This window comes from Stenella coeruleoalba (assembly GCF_951394435.1).
Source record: "Stenella coeruleoalba genome assembly, chromosome: 10".
NCBI classification, from domain to species: Eukaryota; Metazoa; Chordata; class Mammalia; order Artiodactyla; family Delphinidae; genus Stenella; species Stenella coeruleoalba.
In genome coordinates this window covers 12,821,228-12,838,737 of record NC_137156.1, presented here as the reverse complement: position 1 = coordinate 12,838,737, position 17,510 = coordinate 12,821,228, and the positions used below count along the sequence as shown (strand labels likewise).

The 17,510-nt window shown below is 41.1% G+C and overlaps 1 protein-coding gene across 15 annotated transcripts in view; it reads left to right on the top strand.

Moving 5' to 3' along the window:
* ATXN1 (ataxin 1) overlaps nt 1-17,510 on the top strand; it is a 520,605-nt gene that overhangs the window by 205,808 nt on the left and 297,287 nt on the right. For 14 of the 15 annotated variants that reach the window (XR_013830337.1, XR_013830338.1, XM_079935510.1 and 11 more), the window contains one exon: nt 16,328-16,449. The gene's annotated coding sequence lies outside the window, so the exon portion shown is untranslated. Of the gene's footprint in view, nt 1-12,297; nt 12,594-16,327; nt 16,450-17,510 lie in introns of those variants that run through there. The other variant, XM_079935502.1, reaches the window with a different exon arrangement.

Here is a 17,510-nt window from a genome sequence, read left to right as displayed (position 1 = left end):
GTGTCCAAGTGTCTTTCCTCCCCACCCCACCCTGTCATCGTCTTCCCTGGCAGTGCCCTGCACCCAATTTTATTTAATTAATTAACATATTTATTTATTTAATTTTAATTAAAATTAAAAAAAATTATATTATAGTTGGTTAACAACATTGTGTTAGTTTCAGGTGTACAGCAAAGTGATTCAGTTATACATATGCATGTACCTATTCTTCTAATTCTTTTCCCATTTAGGTTATTACAGAGTATTGAGCACAGTTCCCTGGACTATACAGTAGGTCCTTGTTGGTTATCTATTTTATAAATTTATTTTATTTTTATTTACATATTATTTTTGGCTGTGCTGGGTCTTCATTGCTGCGTGCGGGCTTTAGAGTGCGCAGGCTTCAGTAGACACGGTGCGTGGGCTCAGTAGTTGTGGCTCGTGGGCTCTAGAGCGGCAGGCTCAGTAGTTCTGGCACACAGGCTTAGTTACTCCGTGGCATGTGGGATCTTCCCGGACCAGGGCTCAAACCCGTGCCCCGTGCATTGACAGGCGGATTCCCAGCCACTGCGCCACCAGGGAAGCCCCATATCTATTTTAAATATAGCAGTGTGTACACGTCAATCCCAAACTCCCATAGCGTAGAAGATTCATCTTCACCTCCCCCTGAAAACTCTTTCCTTTCGCTTTCCCCCTTCAGGTGTCATAAATGCTTGAATTTCAGATCTTCAAAACAAATTGAAAATATGTAACATCTTCCAAAAAGGTAAAAGAAAATTTGAGTCTGTGGCTGGCAGTGTTGACTGCCAAAGGCCAGTATCATTACCCAAAATGAGGAAAATCCAAAAGGAGCACGTTGTTTGGTTCAGGACCTTGGCCCTTAGTTCTTCAGGGTAACGTGATATTATTTTCAGACTTTATAAGAATATTGTTCACTTGGAGAAAGGCCATTGAGAGAAAAATGTAAAATTCTGAAGTCTTAGAATTAATTACGATGGCAGTAGTTATGGAGGATTAATGTACGGAGGTTGCAGTTATTAAGTTGATCTGTTAAAATGCTACTGGTTATTTGTAGGTACCAAGGATTTATATGCTATTATTCCCTGGAAGAACATTCTGTAAAGTCACCAATCTCTGCAATTTGGATACCCACCTCCATCTAGACTAGACTAATGGTGATCCTATGAATTTAATATCCAATCTTAGAAGCTGTATTTTTTTGTTTAAGATTTCAGTAAGGGGCTTCCCTGGTGGCGCAGTGGTTGCGAGTCCGCCTGCCGATGCAGGGGACACAGGTTCGCTCCCCGGTCCGGGAAGATCCCACATGCCGCGGTGCGGCTACCGTGAGCCATGGCCGCTGAGCCTGCGCGTCCGGAGCCTGTGCTCCGCAACGGGAGAGGCCACAGCAGTGAGAGGCCCGCGTACCACAAAAAAAAAAAAAAAAGATTTCAGTAAGAATAGGAGCTGTGTTTTCCATTTACGGTTTTGCTATTTTGAAATTGATGTGGAACGTCTGAATGGAATTAAGAACTACGTAAGACAGGATTTTAACGTCTTGGTTTAAGTCATTTTCTTAGACCTTGTTGAGGAAATTCTCTCTTTCTCTAGTAGCCTGATGCTCTTTTTCTGAGATGGTGGCTATTTCCTGGGATCTGATTCCCAAACATCTGTTCTGTCATCAGAGTCAAGCTAAGTCAGTCATCTGCATATTTGATTTACACTGTGTTAAACCTTGTGATTGCAAGGATTTTTATTAATCGTGTAGAGGTAGTAAATTGCAGAGAGCTTTAGAGAGTTCTTCGTAACCGTGAAATAGCAAGCATCGGCCTTTATAGCGGCGGAGTGGATTCTGAGCTCATTGGCAGCCTTGGGTTGTGGGTCATTGTGGAACGGCCATGTTTCCGTGGCCTGTGGCCGGGAGTAAGTGTAGTGGGGCCATTAAAAGAGACCTGTGGTTGAGTTTTGACTTAGCGCTGCTTTACAATGCCAAACAGACTGAATTCATGGGAAACTTGAGTTTGAATGAGACCAGCTGCAATGTAAGTGAAATATATGCACATGATGGAGGCTTCCCCCTCCATGGGAGAAACTGATGGAGAGGAGGAGAGAGCACAGAGCACCAGCTAAACTGACATATGCCTTAGACCAGTGGGTATCAGCCTGGGACCATTTTCAGCCCCCAGGGGACGCTTGGCAGGGTCTGGAGACATTTTTGATTGTCATAACTGGGAGCGGGGGTAGTTTCTGCTGGCCTCTAGTGGATAGAGGCCCGGGATGCTGAGTATCCTACAGTGCATAGAACAGTGCCCACAACAAAAGAATTTTCTGGGGCTTCCCTCGTGGCGCAGTGGTTGGGAGTCCGCCTGCCGATGCGGGGGACACGGGTTCGTGCCCCGGTCCGGGAAGATCCCACATGCCGCGGAGCGGCTGGGCCCGTGAGCCATGGCCGCTGGGCCTGCGCATCTGGAGCCTGTGCTCCACAAGGGGAGAGGCCACAACAGTGAGAGGCCTGCGTACCGCCAAAAAAAAAAAAAATCTCTGGCCCTAAATGTCAATAGTGCTGGAGTTGAGAAGCCCTGACTTAGACCCTCTCCTTTTTGTAATTTCCAAGCTGATAAACCAGGCTGTCTTGGTGGAAGGTGAGCAGATAGGCTGCAGGTCTGAGTGGCAAGAGCAGGATAAGGAGAGAGACGGATAAGAGAAGTGGCAGTGCTGTTGGAAACTGTTTGGGCCATATCTCGTTTGTCTGCAAATGAACATTTGGGATTCTATCTTTTTACCTGTTTGGGAAGGCTGAAAAGGATGTGGGCCACTGTACTGTGGCCTTTGTGTTAGAGGTAATCTGAGTGTTTATTTCCTTTTCTTCAAAGAACCTGTATGAGTTTTCTAGGGCTGCTGTAACAAATGACCACGAACTTGGGGACTTAAAGCAACACAGATTTATTATCTCCTAGTTCTACAGGTCAGACATCCAACCCAGGTCTCACGAGGCTGAAATCAAGGTGTCAGCAGGGCTCCAGGGGTAATCCACATCCTTGCTTTTTCTAGTTCCTAGAGGCACTTGTGGCCCCTCTCTCCCTTCTCAAAGCCAGCAACAGTGCCTCTTCCTGTCCCTTTCCCCTGCAGTCACCTCTTCCTTGACTCACTTCTGCCAGCCTTTTCTACTCTTAAGGACCCTTTGGTTACATTGGGCCCCCCTGTATAATCCAGGAGACCCTCCTCATCTCAAGGTTCTTAATTGAATCACTTCCGTGAAATCCCTTTTTCCGTGGAAGGTAACATTCACAGGTTGTAGTGATTAGGATGGAGACATCTTCGGGGTTGGGGGGTGCATTATTCTGCCTACGCGGAACCCAAAGCATCTACCAGTGCCACTTTTGCTGACTCGAGCTATATATTGAGAAAGAAGGTTTATAAAAATGGTTTGAAATAATCCTCTTTTCAGTGGTATAATTTCAGTGTTTTTAGAAGCAAGTTTTCTTTCATTTGGTGTGGTGTGACTACACTCCACTAGAAGGCATTTGGAGAATGTTTAAAGTAATTATTTAAAGTGGCAAAGATACATTCCAATAGAAGAGAAACCAAGAGGGAAACAGGTAGTGGAGGAAACTCCAGACAAAGGGTTTGAAAACTTGAATGTGCAGCTAATACTCACTTGGGGGTAAGGGGAGGACTGGTTGAAAATTCAGATTCCTGGGCCCTAAGAGCCTGGCTAAGTGGGTTAGGAGTGGGGCCCCAGGGGCTGTATTTTTAATGTGCACTCTCCTGTGATACATTTAACATAAAAGGTTCTTGGATCACACTTTGAGAAACAAAATGTAAATAACTATTTTAAAACAAATATATATCTTAATAATTTAGTGTAAGATAAAACTATTGCATAGTACTGACATTGGAAGACAGAATAAATAAGTATGTTAAGTATATGAATTCTTGACATTCTTGTCATTTCAGTTACATTTGTGGGAATGAGATTTGTTTCTGGCATATTCGAATCCTTACTGTATCAAGTATATCCATCCTGTATATAATAGTTTGCATCTGCTCATCCCAAACTCCCAATTCATCCCTCCCCCACCCCACCCCCTTGGCAACCACAGTCTGTTCTCTATGCCTGTGAGTCTGTTTCTGTTTTGTAGATATATTCATTTGTGTTATATATTAGACTCCACGTGTAAGTGATATCATATGGTATTTGTCTTTCTCTTTCTGACTTGCTTTGCTTAGCGTGATAATCTCTATGTCCATCCATGTTGCTGCAAATGGCATTATTTTGTTCTTTTTTATGGCTGAGTAATATTCCATTGGATATATATATATCACATCTTTAGCCATTCATCTGTTGATGGACATTTAGGTTGTTTCCATGTCTTGGCTATTGTAAATAGTGCTGCTATAAATATAGGGACGCATGTAACATTTATGAAATTCTTAACAGAATAGTTGCTCAATAAATGCTAACTCTAGGAACATTGATTAGAAGCTTTTTCTGGGACTTCCATTTTAGGAGTAGAAACTTAAGAGTTCAGAATTCCTATCCATCCAGTCCTTAAGGCCTACCTTTGCTATGGCGTCTTCCCTGATACCTCTCCTACATAAGATGATTTCCTTTCTGTAGTCCCATGGCTCTCCTCTTATTCTCTCACTTTATTGCAAAGAGGTTGTGCCATTTATGTACAAACTCTCTTCCCAGATGGAGACTAATCTTCCCAAGGGCATGCTCCATCGTATCAAATACTTTATACTCCAGACAAGCACCTGGCAGAATTTGTTTCCAAAACACATATTTAATGCATATGTTGGTGAATTGACTACGATTTAGACAATTCATGGCATCACCTTACAATTTGTCAGGTATTGTCTCTCACTTGTTTTGAAATTGAAAACTTGGCGATGACTTTTGTAAAATCAAATTTGAGAATAGTATTTACTAAGCTTTGTATGTGAATGATGTCACAATCTCAAAAATTAGCTAGAGTAAGTCTATTTTAATGAGGATGGTTTGTTATCTAGATGACATATTCCACATGTAACATCCAAATGAACTATATAGCATTGAGCCGTTGGCATGTGATTGTGGCGAGCAGAAGCAGTTATTATACATTACTTGGTAAAATTCATATTCATATCTTGTCAGTTTACAGTGAGCCAGAGATTGAAAATAACATTTGTTTCTGTTTTAGTAACTGCTTTAAAAAATATCTCAAATCACTTTATTTTCTTTAGTTTGACTGCTAGTAGTGTTTTTAATATGTGGCCTTTCAAGAAGTAATGAAATTGCATCAATGCAACTTGGCAATGCATAACAGGACATGCTTCTAGGATTATTTTTAATGATTGAAAGTCAAGTTGAATTTTTTTTTTAAAGACCCAAAATACAGATGAGCCAAGTAAACCCAGAAAGAAATATGTGAATGAAATGTTGGTTCTTGGCCCTTTGCATATTCTCCACATCTATTTTCTCCAGATCCCTTCTTTCTTGCCCATTCACAACAAAAGGGGAAGGGTGGTGGGAGTCTCAGAGTAGGTTCTATTGGTGTATTTTTTTGCATTCCCCTTTCTCTTCACTGATAGTTTGAAGAGTACTGTAGTTGTCCCTGGTTTGAGGGGGTACAGCCATTAGATCTGTGTTTTCTAGAGGCGGCTTTTGTGGCAGTCTGGAAAGTTGACTGGAGGACTATGAGAGCGGTTGGAAATCTTGGTGGACGGGCAGGAGGGGTGGGTGAGAGCAGAGGCAGCAATGCTGGAGGGACAGAAAGGGAAGGATTCAAGTAGTGTAACCAGGAAGTAGAATGATTAGAATTTGGTACAGCTCACTTGAGGAATAAGGGGGAAGGCAGAGGTGTGGGAGCTGTTTGTTTCTAGTTTGGGCAACTCAGTGATGTCGGGGTACCAGGAATAGGCTTAATGGATCCATAGAAGTGATGGGCCCCCAGATTCTCTCCTATCACCCAACATTGCTTGCCTGCTTTCCTTGATGACTCGTTAGCTTACCTCTTTAGATTACCTCTTCTTGGTTGGGGACCATGGCGAATGGCATCTTCAGCTTCCCTTGCGTGGTCTGGGGTATTGGGTGCTTAGAAGTGAGAACAGGTGGTTGTGGGCACCACTGATGTAAATGTGGAGGTGAAAGGGCAGTGTTCATCTAGAGCTGTCCTAGTGTCCAGTGTGAAAGGCAGGATAACAATGTTTGCCAAACTAAGAGTACTCACTTCAGATTTCAAGGCAAGAAGTTTGGTATTTACCAGGTATGAACATTAGCCCTTCACTAAGTAATGCCTGATTCAGAGAACTTCTCTTTTGTGGTACAGCACACTGAAGGGGTTCTACCAAGACAGAAAAAAAAAAAGAGAGAACGGTGCTTCCTAAACTATAATTACTTAAATGTTGCCATAAGTAAATATTTTAAATGTACGAAAATGGCAACCTCAGGAAATACGACTAAGAAGTCAAGATGTGACACACCCTTTTGCCCGCACCTTTGTAGCTGTTGAAAATTTCCACCAAGAATGATATATGCAAAGAAGGTTAAGGTCAGGCTGTGAAGTTTCAGAGGGAGGCCAACATTTTCATGGCCTTTAATTTTACAGAATTACAGTCTAGTGATGGAGCTTACAAATGGGAATCCAGTATTTAAGTTAGGTAATCTGTCATCGTAATTAGATAAGAGCAGTTACGGTGGCTTTCCTTTCTTAACTTCTGTACAGAAATTTGGCATGGCAACAAAACAAAACAAGAAAACAGGTCTGCTCCTAACCACGTTGCTTGCAAATACACAAGCCTTGAACTTATTTGGTTTGTCTGAGAGAAAGAGGAGTTTGGGAGGAGAATGAAATATCTCATGAGTTGGACATAGTATTGAAGGACTTTTGTTCTTATCACTTGATATTAGAATGTGTCATTTTATACAAAGTTATGTAGCATAATTTTAAAGAGTAACTACAATGCCAAGAGAATGAGCTGGATTCTTCTGTATCGTGTAGTCTTTTTTGATCCACAGGCTTTTTAATATTAAAATGAATATTTTAATATTCGTTAAAAAGCTCCATGGCACTTTGTGGCATTCGTATTGGAAACAGAGATGTACAGCACACTTCAGTGAGGCATGGGACTGCCAGGTAGCGTGTCATTAAGAATGGCTGAACGTTTAGAAAGCGCAAGACATGATCAGTGGTTTTCTAGGTTGTACCCCAAATCCATCCTTTTTTATTTTATTTAATTTTTTTTTTTGCCAAGAGTTAGTATATACTGTCTTACTTTCTCCTAAAATCAATTTACATTAGGATGGAATGTCACAGATAAACTGGCATGGAGCTTCTCAGTGAATGCCATTGATTGTATTGTACTATAGACTATTATTCTCTTTCAGCATATCTAAAACTTCTGGTTGAATGACACTGCTAATTTGTTTAATTGTGGGACTGAAGAGAAATATGTTTAAAAATAAAATTGACATAAAAACACATCCTTATGTTCTTCAGTGTTCATCCAAGTGAAGAGAAACAGGAGCAAACATAATATTTTGTGTTCAGAGATGTGGGAAGTGTTGTAGGAGATTCTCCAGAAGGTCTCGAGAACCCTCACCAGCTCCAAATACTTGTCAAAGATGAGACTCACACAAATGAGGCCACGTCACCCACAGTCAGAGAGTGCACAGGAGACCCATATCGATGGGGGTCCCTGCCAGAGGCGCTTTGAGGAAAGGAAGAGCTGGACCAGTTCTGGGAGGAGAGGTGTCTTGAGCTGGGCCTTGGAAAATGATTAAGACTAACCTAGAAAGGTATTCAGTATGTTCTGAATGATTCTGGAGTAGCAGAAGAAAGACCATTGATGTGAGGGAAATAATGGGCAGAGACTGTAGTGACCCGAGGGAACTAAGGGTTTAGAAAGCATTTGAAAAGGATAATCCTACCTCCCTTACCTTACTCGCCTGCCTTAGAGATGACAGGCATTTCATTGCCCATGTTTAATAAATGTGCTTTCAGAGGAATGGAGAAGGGAATACGAGCTGAGGGTATCTTGGGTTTTGTTTACAGAATGTCATTACCAGTACTCCATCCTCATGACCTTTTCAGCATCAAAAGATTGGACTTGACATCATCTTGCCATATACGTGGCTTTCGAGTGAGACTTCACTTTCCATGGGTGATATTCTGCTTTGGGAGGCAAAAGAATCTTGCTGCTTTGTACGTTTATCAGGGTGGGCTCTGAGCCGATTCATCGAACACCTCTTCGCTTTGCAACAGGAAACAGATGAGAGTGCTGCATCATTTGGGGGATAACTGCCAGAGGAAGAATCTGCATTACTGAAGTTCAGTAAACGGTTAATTGGAAATGAGGCAGCACAGTGAGGACTTAAGAGAGACAGACCCTTTGGTGTCAGACAGATAGAAGTTGAAGTCCTGAATCTATCACTTAGTTGTTCAGCCCTTCGAATACGTTATTTAGCCCCATGCAACTTCATTTCTTCGTTTATTAAAAATAGGAAAGTGTCTGCCATCTAGGATGGTTGTAAGGCTTAAAGAGATAATTTGAAAGCTAAACACTGAAATATTAGCTATTATTATTATTACATGTGTACATTGACACCCAGAGATAACCAGAGTTGTATAGTAGTTCTTTTTAGTTGTTAAAGAGATAATGGTTCGTCACTACATAGTTACTTCATTAACTGATTTCATGAAACAGGCCTTTCTGAATCCCTTTCAGAGTACTTAAAAAATTCATTGTCTTCAGTTAAGACAAATCCTTCCTAGATTATTAAGGCCTAGGTTGGAAGAAAGTGTTTGCCAGAGAAGTCTAAAATGTACACCTTTCACAGATCCCTACCTGGGAGAATCCCAGTAACCAAATCTTTTCTTCACGGCTAATCCTGTCCCACTTATCCTTCATGGGTTCTGTCATGGCCGTGGCCAGCCTGGGTTAACAGGCCTTGTTTAGGCTCACAGAAGCCAAGGGCAGGAAGGAAACGAAGTTCTGTGCTTTTCTTCTGGGAGGGATCTGCAGAGCTTAGACGGTCACCTTAGTCAGCAGTTCTCACTTTGAGAACCTCCAAGACCTTTTTGGGTGGGCAAGAGGGAGGACACCTACAGGGTCAAAACTATTTTTATGATAGTACTGGGTGTTCATTTCTGTTCTCTCACAAGTGTATGGTGGGGCTTTTCAGACACTGCATGTTGTGTGATGATGTTGTATAATGAACACTGGTCGAAAATCTGTGTTAAGTCAGTGGTCACTTCCAGTGACCAGTGCTTGATGTTACAGAATCATGCATGGGAGAAGAGCCATCCAGAAGGCAAGTCACACCAATGAATTTTCATAGAGCAGAGCACAAGGAGTTCATTGATAAGTTTCAGATTCTGCTTTGCTACCACCCTTTAAGAAACTAGCCCTTGTCGAGTTTTGGTGTAGCATGAAAGAAGAATTGCCACCATTAGCTGAAAATGAGGCCCAGATTTCTCCCTGTGTGCTGCAGCCAAACAACATATCACAGCAAATTGAATTCAGAGGCACATGTGAGAATTTAGCTGTTTTCTGTTTAGTCAGACATTAAAGAGACGTGCAGAAACGTACATCAGTGCCACTCTTCTCCTTAACGTTTTGTTTTGAAAAAAAATATGGTTATTTTGCTATTTTATGTAACATGCAATGGGTATATTGTTACTTAAGCTAAATGAATTAATACTTATTTTAAAATTCAGTTTTCATTTCTAATATAACTATCGTTAAATGTAATCTATGTAATTGAAAGGGCTTTGGGGGTCCTCAGTGCGTTTTAGGAGTGTAAAGGGGACTTTGGGACTAAAAACTTAGAGAACCACTGGCCTAGTGTATTGTTCACCAGGGTGTATACTGGTCAGTGCATGTCTACTGATTGCTTATTTTTTCTGGAAAAAGGTATTCTGTGTTCAAATATATTTTGAGCCAAGATGCACGCTTTTCCCCTCTTAGAGATTTACCATACATATTAATATACCAGAGTCCCTCAAATGTGTTTCCCAAATTTATTCCAACCTTTTTTTCTCCTTTTTATTTTTAGGATAACATAGTGTTCCACAATGGAATCTATCAGCCCATTAAACCACACTGGCTAAAATATGATATATGTTACCCTGACCCCATTTTTCAAAAATAAAAAAGCAATTTTTATCAGGTACTTTCCTTGAAATTCATACTTTATTTAGAGGAAGGCCCATGGAAATTTACCACCTCATCTGACTGCCTCTCTTTTCCTCTCTTTTTAAAAAGAAAACTACTCATACTTTGTTGTATTGTACTATTTTGCTTATAATCTTTGAAGCTGTTTTTAACTTCTGTTTCCAAACTCATATGTTTTAAAACTATGTTTTAAACATTTTTCTGTGTTAATTAGGACACATCTGTTCCTTGTGTCCTAAGACAAAGTAATCTCATCCCCACACAAATTGTGCAAATTGCACGTTAAGTCCCAGCAGCCTAGCTGTGGAGCGATTACTACTGTTCGGTATTTTTAAATGGCAAAAGATCCCTTTGGCGACGCATCACATGCCTTTATAAAACACAGTCGGTTTTTGTAACAAAGATTTGTAAATGGCAGTGGGTTTTGTATTTTCTTTTATGACTCTTCCTTTCCAGTTCTTTGGCTTCCATTGGTTTTGGGCACAATCCTAACAGTTAAAACAAAAGAAAAATATTCCACAGTGTGGATGGGGAACATGTTGCTGGCTGCTACCTGATGGGCGTTTCCCTCCTAAAAAATAAGAATGATGGATTAACCAGCAGCAGCCCTTTCCGACGACAGTGCCTTTCTAAATTTGCATTGAGGCAGACGTGCAGAGATCATTTCTTTCTCTTTCTGTATTTCACATGTCTGTGTCAAGGAAAGAATGGAAAAGTCTTAATTTGTTATAATAATTAAAGGGACAACAGCCTTTGTATTTTATACAGTTCAAGAGCTTTTGTTTTTTTATATTCCGATCTTGCCAGTTCCTACTTAAAAGCTTAATATTGTTGGGGCTTCCCTGGTGGCGCAGTGGTTGAGAGTCCGCCTGCCGATGCAGGGGACGCAGGTTCGTGCCCCGGTCCGGGAAGATCCCACATGCCGCGGAGCGGCTGGGCCCGTGAGCCATGGCCGCTGAGCCTGCGCGTCTGGAGCCTGTGCTCCGCAACGGGAGAGGCCCCCGCGTACCACAACAAACAAACAAACAAACAAACAAAACTTAATATTGTTGGCATCCTTAGTGACTTTCTGTTGTGAACTGAAAATTGATGTTCCCTTATTATTTAAAAAATTCAAGCAGAATTTACTGTGACTGTCTTATTCAGTATCTTGTTTTTTTCCCTACCACTTAGTAGTGTGAGGGAGAACTCTTTACATGAGCAAAAGAACCACATTCAGTTTATAGGAATATATTAGAGCGTTAGCAAACTGTGCTGGAAATTCTTTGATAATTAAATCAGCCAGGTTAACCAGACTGAGATTAACCAGACTGAGGTTACTCTTCACGCAGCAAGAGGCTGCTTTTCCATCTTCTCTGACAGTTGAGTATAGATTGTAGTGTATTTGGGATATCAAAAATTGAAGAATTGTAAAGCTATGTGGCAGCTTAAGAAATGTGGTAAAAATGCATATGGGCCATTGATTGTATGAACTATGTTGTGTGAGCACGTTTTGCAGTAGAAAGTCAAATTTCAGGTATGCACATTCAAAGTTGGAGAAGAGGTTATTCTAGAAGGGTCTTTAAAAAATTTTTTTTTAATACATCTTTATTGGAGTATAATTGCTTTACAATGGTGTGTTAGTTTCTGCTTTATAACAAAGTGAATCAGCTATACATATACATATGTCCCCATATCTCTTCCCTCTTGCGTCTCCCTCCTCCCACCCTCCCTATCCCACCCCTCTAGGTGGTCACAGAGCACCGAGCTGATCTCCCTGTGCTATGCGGCTGCTTCCCGTTAGCTATCTGTTTTACTCTAGATGGGTCTTGACATGCGGTCATTAAGAGCTGAAGCTCTGGAGTCAGATGATCTGAGTTTGTTTCTTACCTCCATCCCATATGTGTGGTGTTGGGCGAGTGATGTAACTTCTCTGTGACTCAGTTTCTCCAACTGTAAAAAGTCATCTAAAATTTCTAGACAGTGCCTTGCACATCGTAACTGTCTTAGTTATCTATTGCTATGTGACAAATTACCCTAAAACTTGGTGACTTAAAACAGCAAATACTTACGATCTCACCTTTCCATGAGTAAGAATCAGGGCGCCTCTTAGATGGGCGTCTCTGGCTCAAGGCCTCTCGTGAGGTTACGGTCAAGCCGTTAGCCCAGGCTACAGTCTCATCTGAAGGATGGGGGCGGGGGGTGTGCACTTGGGATCTGCTTCCAAGTTCACTTACACAGATGGCAGCAGGCCACGTGGGCCCCTGCACAGGATGGCCTCACAGTCTGCCAGTTGTCTTCCCCCAGAGTGAGTAATCCAGGAGAGAACGCAAGAGGTCACGATGGAAGCCACAGTCTTTTTGGAGCTTCATCTTGGAAATGGCGTTCCATTACCACTGCCCCACTCTGTTGGCTGGAAGCACTCAATCCAGTCCCTACTCATGGGGAGAGGATTATACAAGGGCATGAATATCAAGGTAGGATCACAGGGAACCACCTTGGAGGCTGCCTATAACAGTAACTCATGATTTCACTTGTATCTTCTGTCCACATGTCGGTGAATTCCAATGTATCCATCCATGGGTCTACCTGATACCTCACTAGGATGTCTAATAGGCATCCTAAGCTTCATATGGAAAAATGGGCCTCCCCAACACCTGCTTTTCCCAGTTTTTTCCATCTTGGTGAATGGCAGCTCCATTCTTAGAGATGATTGGGTCAAAAATTTGGAAAGATCCTTTACTCGTTTCTTTCTCTTATACCATTTGTCAACCTGACCTTCAAGATAAATCCAGAATCTCACCAGTTCTCATAACCTCCTCCCCCAGTATCACCACGTTGGTCCATGTATTGTCTCACCTGAATTTTTGCAGTAGCCTAAGTGGGCTCTGTTTTCAGCCTTGTCCCATTATAATGTATTCTTCACACAACAGACAGAAAGATCCCTTAAAACATAAGGCAGATCATTACCTTGCTCATTCAGGCTTCTCTAGTGTCTTCCCATTTTACTTAAAGTAGAAAGCCAGAGTCTGTACAATGGCCTACAAGGCCTTTTGTGGTTATAACATTTTTTTTTGTATCTTATTTTATAAAATGATATAAATATGTATAATAAATGCCGTATAAATGTATGTCTGTGTAAACACATATTAATATGTTTAATTTATCTAGAATTTATTTTCTGAATGGTGTAGGGGAGGGATCTGACTCTTTCCAGAAGGAAAGCTAACTTGCCCAGCACTGTTTATGGATTAGAACACTAATTCCCCACTGAGGGGTTATTCCACCATGAACCCATTACTCTCTTTCTATGCAATCTGTGTCTAATTGTTGGATTTTAGGATAAAAATGAATTTTAATAAATCATATAAGATAAAATTATAGAGATTTTATTTGATATGGTATACTCAGTTGCATATAAAAACAACTTGAATTATCACTGAGAATTCATTATGGAGAATACTTATGTCCCTTTATTTGATAGATAAGGAACTAATTCTACTTAGGAGATTGTGACTTAAATTTAAAAATCCACTTAGCTGCAAAACGAAGGTTAAAAAAAAAATCTCACGGCTTTTAGACCACAGCTTTTGATTTACATTGATATACTGTACTTTGCTGCTGCTTCTGCTTATAACTGTTCAGAAAATTATCACGAAAATACTTATCAAATTTTAAAATCCTGTAAGGATATCGTCTGCAGTGAAGTCCTTGTTTACGTAGCTAACTTTCAGTGTTCCGGCATATCAATGAATGCTCTAGGCCTCTGGCATTCTTTTCTCCTTTCTGGACTTTTGGTCTTATCTCTGTTTGTAACTTCAGCTGGCAAACAAGAATGTGCAGCAAAGGAGATTAAACTCAAGCCAGTTTGTTTGGTGGGTGATTAGAAGCACTGCTGAAAAGTTGGCCGAAGGAGGGAAATATATTGCAGTTCTTGCTTAAAGGGAGGTGTGTAGAATTTTCAGTGGTTTTCTTTTGATAAAAATTGTTTCAAAAATTGTTTCATGCTTGTTGCACTATGTGTAATTGAGGGTCAGCTATAAATCACAAAATGAATCACTTTCACGTTCTTCACATCTACAGAGATAAGAATGGAAAATCTTGTCACTTAGATGAGTCTTTTTTTTTTTCTCCTCTGCAAATAGTCTGAGCCTTACTCCTCTGGACACCTGTCTTTGGCAGCCAGTAAAGGGCCCTGAGCTAATAATAGAGGCATTCTGCTTCTCCCGGATCAATTGGTTCTACTTGGTGACCAGAATATAGTCCAGAAATAAATTTCTTTCTTTAGGGCAAGAATAAAACAGAAAAAGAGAGAAAGAGTACCATGAGAAAGTATTGTGCTTTTGGTAAACTTTTCAAACCAACACCTAACATTACATTCCGTGACATTATGCCCGTTAAGAGTCGGTGGGCATGAGTGATTAAACCCAGAGTCTAGTCAAGGCACAGATTAACTTGCTCTGTGATTTTAAGAGGTTCCTCACCCTCTCTGGGCCAGCAGCTTTATTTGCAGAAGAATCTTGGACTAGATGACAAAGACATTTCCAGTTCTAAAGTACCAGGACATAAAGCTGGAAACAAATAAGAGAATTGCAGCAGTTTATTTTTAGTAAAAGAAGATTGATACCAGCCAGTAACTCTCAGTGGGCTCACTTAAATCCTTCTCTCTCCAAATTCTGTTTTTACCAAAACGGTAAGCTAACAACAGTTTGTCATGCTTTGAACTTCCTGGCTCAGTGTTGATTTGTATCAATATGTTACTGTTACACATTTGAGTGGGAGCTGAGTTAACATTTCATGAAAACTGCTCAGAAAACTAATAAAATCGTTAGAACCTCACTTTCGGTGGGTATTGCTAGCATCAAGAAAATAAAAAAGCCTTTGCCATTTTCAGGCAGTCGCTCTTCCAGCTAGACTGAAAATATAACGGCCTTACACCCAACTCACTTGTTTAAACGTTAACCAAGAGCGGCTTTCTCCTCCTCAGAATTTCTAAGTGCCTACGTGAATTTAACCAGTAATACACAACTCCCCCCAAAAAAAGTCCTTTTAAAAAACGTTGTGTATTCTATAAAGTAATAGCTTCAGAAGGCTTTCAAGGAATTGATTATTCACACAGCAACCTAGTGAGGCACAGGAAGTATATCCTCTCTCTTACAATTGGGTCATTTGATGATGAGCTTTGGCGATTGCCTCGGGACCTTTGGAGATTCATAGAGGGTTTACAGTTACAAGTAGGATGCAGTCACCATAGTTAGAGAACAGGGTGACAACCTTCCAATGGGCTTTCCAAATAGATGCGGAAGAGCTCAGAAAAGGCTCAAAAAGGATGCAAACGCCTTTTGAAGACCGTTTCCAGGCTCTCAAATGGCCATTGTCAAAGAACAAACAGTGGGGTGGATTTGACTAAGCATCAGAAGAGGCTAGAACAACACCCTGTGACAAGTGAGCCTTGGAAGCTCACAGGGCAGAAGAGAGCTTTTCAGAGCGACCTTGTCACACACAGTTCTAATGTGTGGGCTTTATCAGCTGCTCTGAGTGGGGGTAAAGAGGCATGCATATTCTACCCATTCATTTCATATTCAGTGTGTAAAGTAAATGCCGCTTTCCAGCTTGGGTGGAGAAGGTATTTATCAAGATATGTCAAGAGTCAGAATGAAAACCCATCAATTACCTATTTGTAGTGCAAAATGGAAAATGTCCTGTCTCTCACACTTGGCCTTTTCTGTTCAATCCTAAGTAGCCTTCATTTAAAAATATTACTGTTAGCTCATTCAGTCTGAGTCTCTCATGGGCAGAATCAGATGAATTTTAATTTGAAACATAACTTTCTCCACTTTTCTGCCCTCGAGAACTGCACATCAGTATCTCTGTTTTAACGTAATGAACCCTTCTTTATTTACTTATTTCGGTTAGTAAACTTGAAATTTTGCAAGCCCATTACCAGTGGTAGATGTCATAAGATGCAGCACCTGTCGGGCAGGCGCTTTGTTTTTTCTTCTTCCTCCCTCCCTCCCCATCACCAGTATTTTGGGGCTCCATATGGAGATCAATTGTGCGATAGCTTCATTCTGGTAATTAACATGCTTGTTTGAGGTTATAAAGTATACATCTGAGAAAGGCCAGGGATTTCCCCCTGAATATCAACGAATTGCTTGAAGTGGCATTTATTTTTCATTCTGACTTGGTGTTGTGTTTTGTTTCACTGCAGCATTCTGGAGCAAAATGAAAGAGTTTATTTTGAGGCCTCCAGAGTAGTGCTGCTACAGACCATGAACAAGAAAGAGGAGACCTCAGCCTGCACGAACGGTCTTGAAATGCAAATAGTCTTGGGTAAGTCATCCGAAGGACTTGGCTTTCATTAGCTGTAAATTTCATCCATCATCGTTCATTTGGTGTCCCGGGCCATCTTATTCAAGTTCATGGTTATTTCTCTACAACCCAAGCAACAGGATGTTGAGGAAATGTTGATCCAGGGCTGCTGAGCCAAGAGAGCAATGACATTGACTTAGTGTGTTCCTTTCTGAAATTTGCAGAATAGCAGGATTTGAGCGGAATGCGTTTGTGGTTAGGAAAGACCAAAAAGAAAAAAAAAAAAACAAACCCAAACAACTAAACACACAAACAACAGACTTTATCTTCCATATATTCCGTTTCAGTGGAGAGCATAGGGGATTAATCATACAGGAGATAGTATATTCAATCTAGTGGCATGTTTGTTATCCTATAAGTGAAGTATTGGGATGAGCAAGGTGAGAGGCATTGGGAGTTTCCAGATCCTGTTCAGCAGGGTCTGTTGAGAACCTTTTAACTGAACATGGTACCCTGAATGACAGTCTTGGTACCCTGAATGACAGTCTTGGTACCCTGAATGACAGTCTTGGTACCCTGAATGACAGTCTCGGGGGTGGAATGCAAATGCTCCAAACTATAAATAAATATTAAATAAATTCCAAACCCTACAGCAAAATAATGTGGACTTCCAAGTGAGTTTCATCAGTCTAGTTCAATGTATTTCTTGGAAACAGAGACCTCAGATGGAAGCCCAGTTCTGCTCACATATCTTGGTGACCTTGGACAATGTATCCACCCTCTTGAAATGAGTCACCTGTAAAAACACCACTATCTTGATGATGTCCGAGGTTGCTTGCAAATTTAAAATTCCACATCTCACTCTAGTGAAGTTAATTAAATAATACTACCCTTTGACTCTTGCTCATCTGAATTTATCATGTGCCCTTGGCAAGTCATTATTCGCAGGGGGCTCCCTGGACCAGCCAGTGTGAAGAAGAGGTGGCAGAGGCACCTGGGGTCCTCCTTCCTTCTGGCACTGATCTTGGGACTCAGCCCTGTGGTCAAGCAGGTCTTGCAGTATCTGGTTCATAATTTATTCC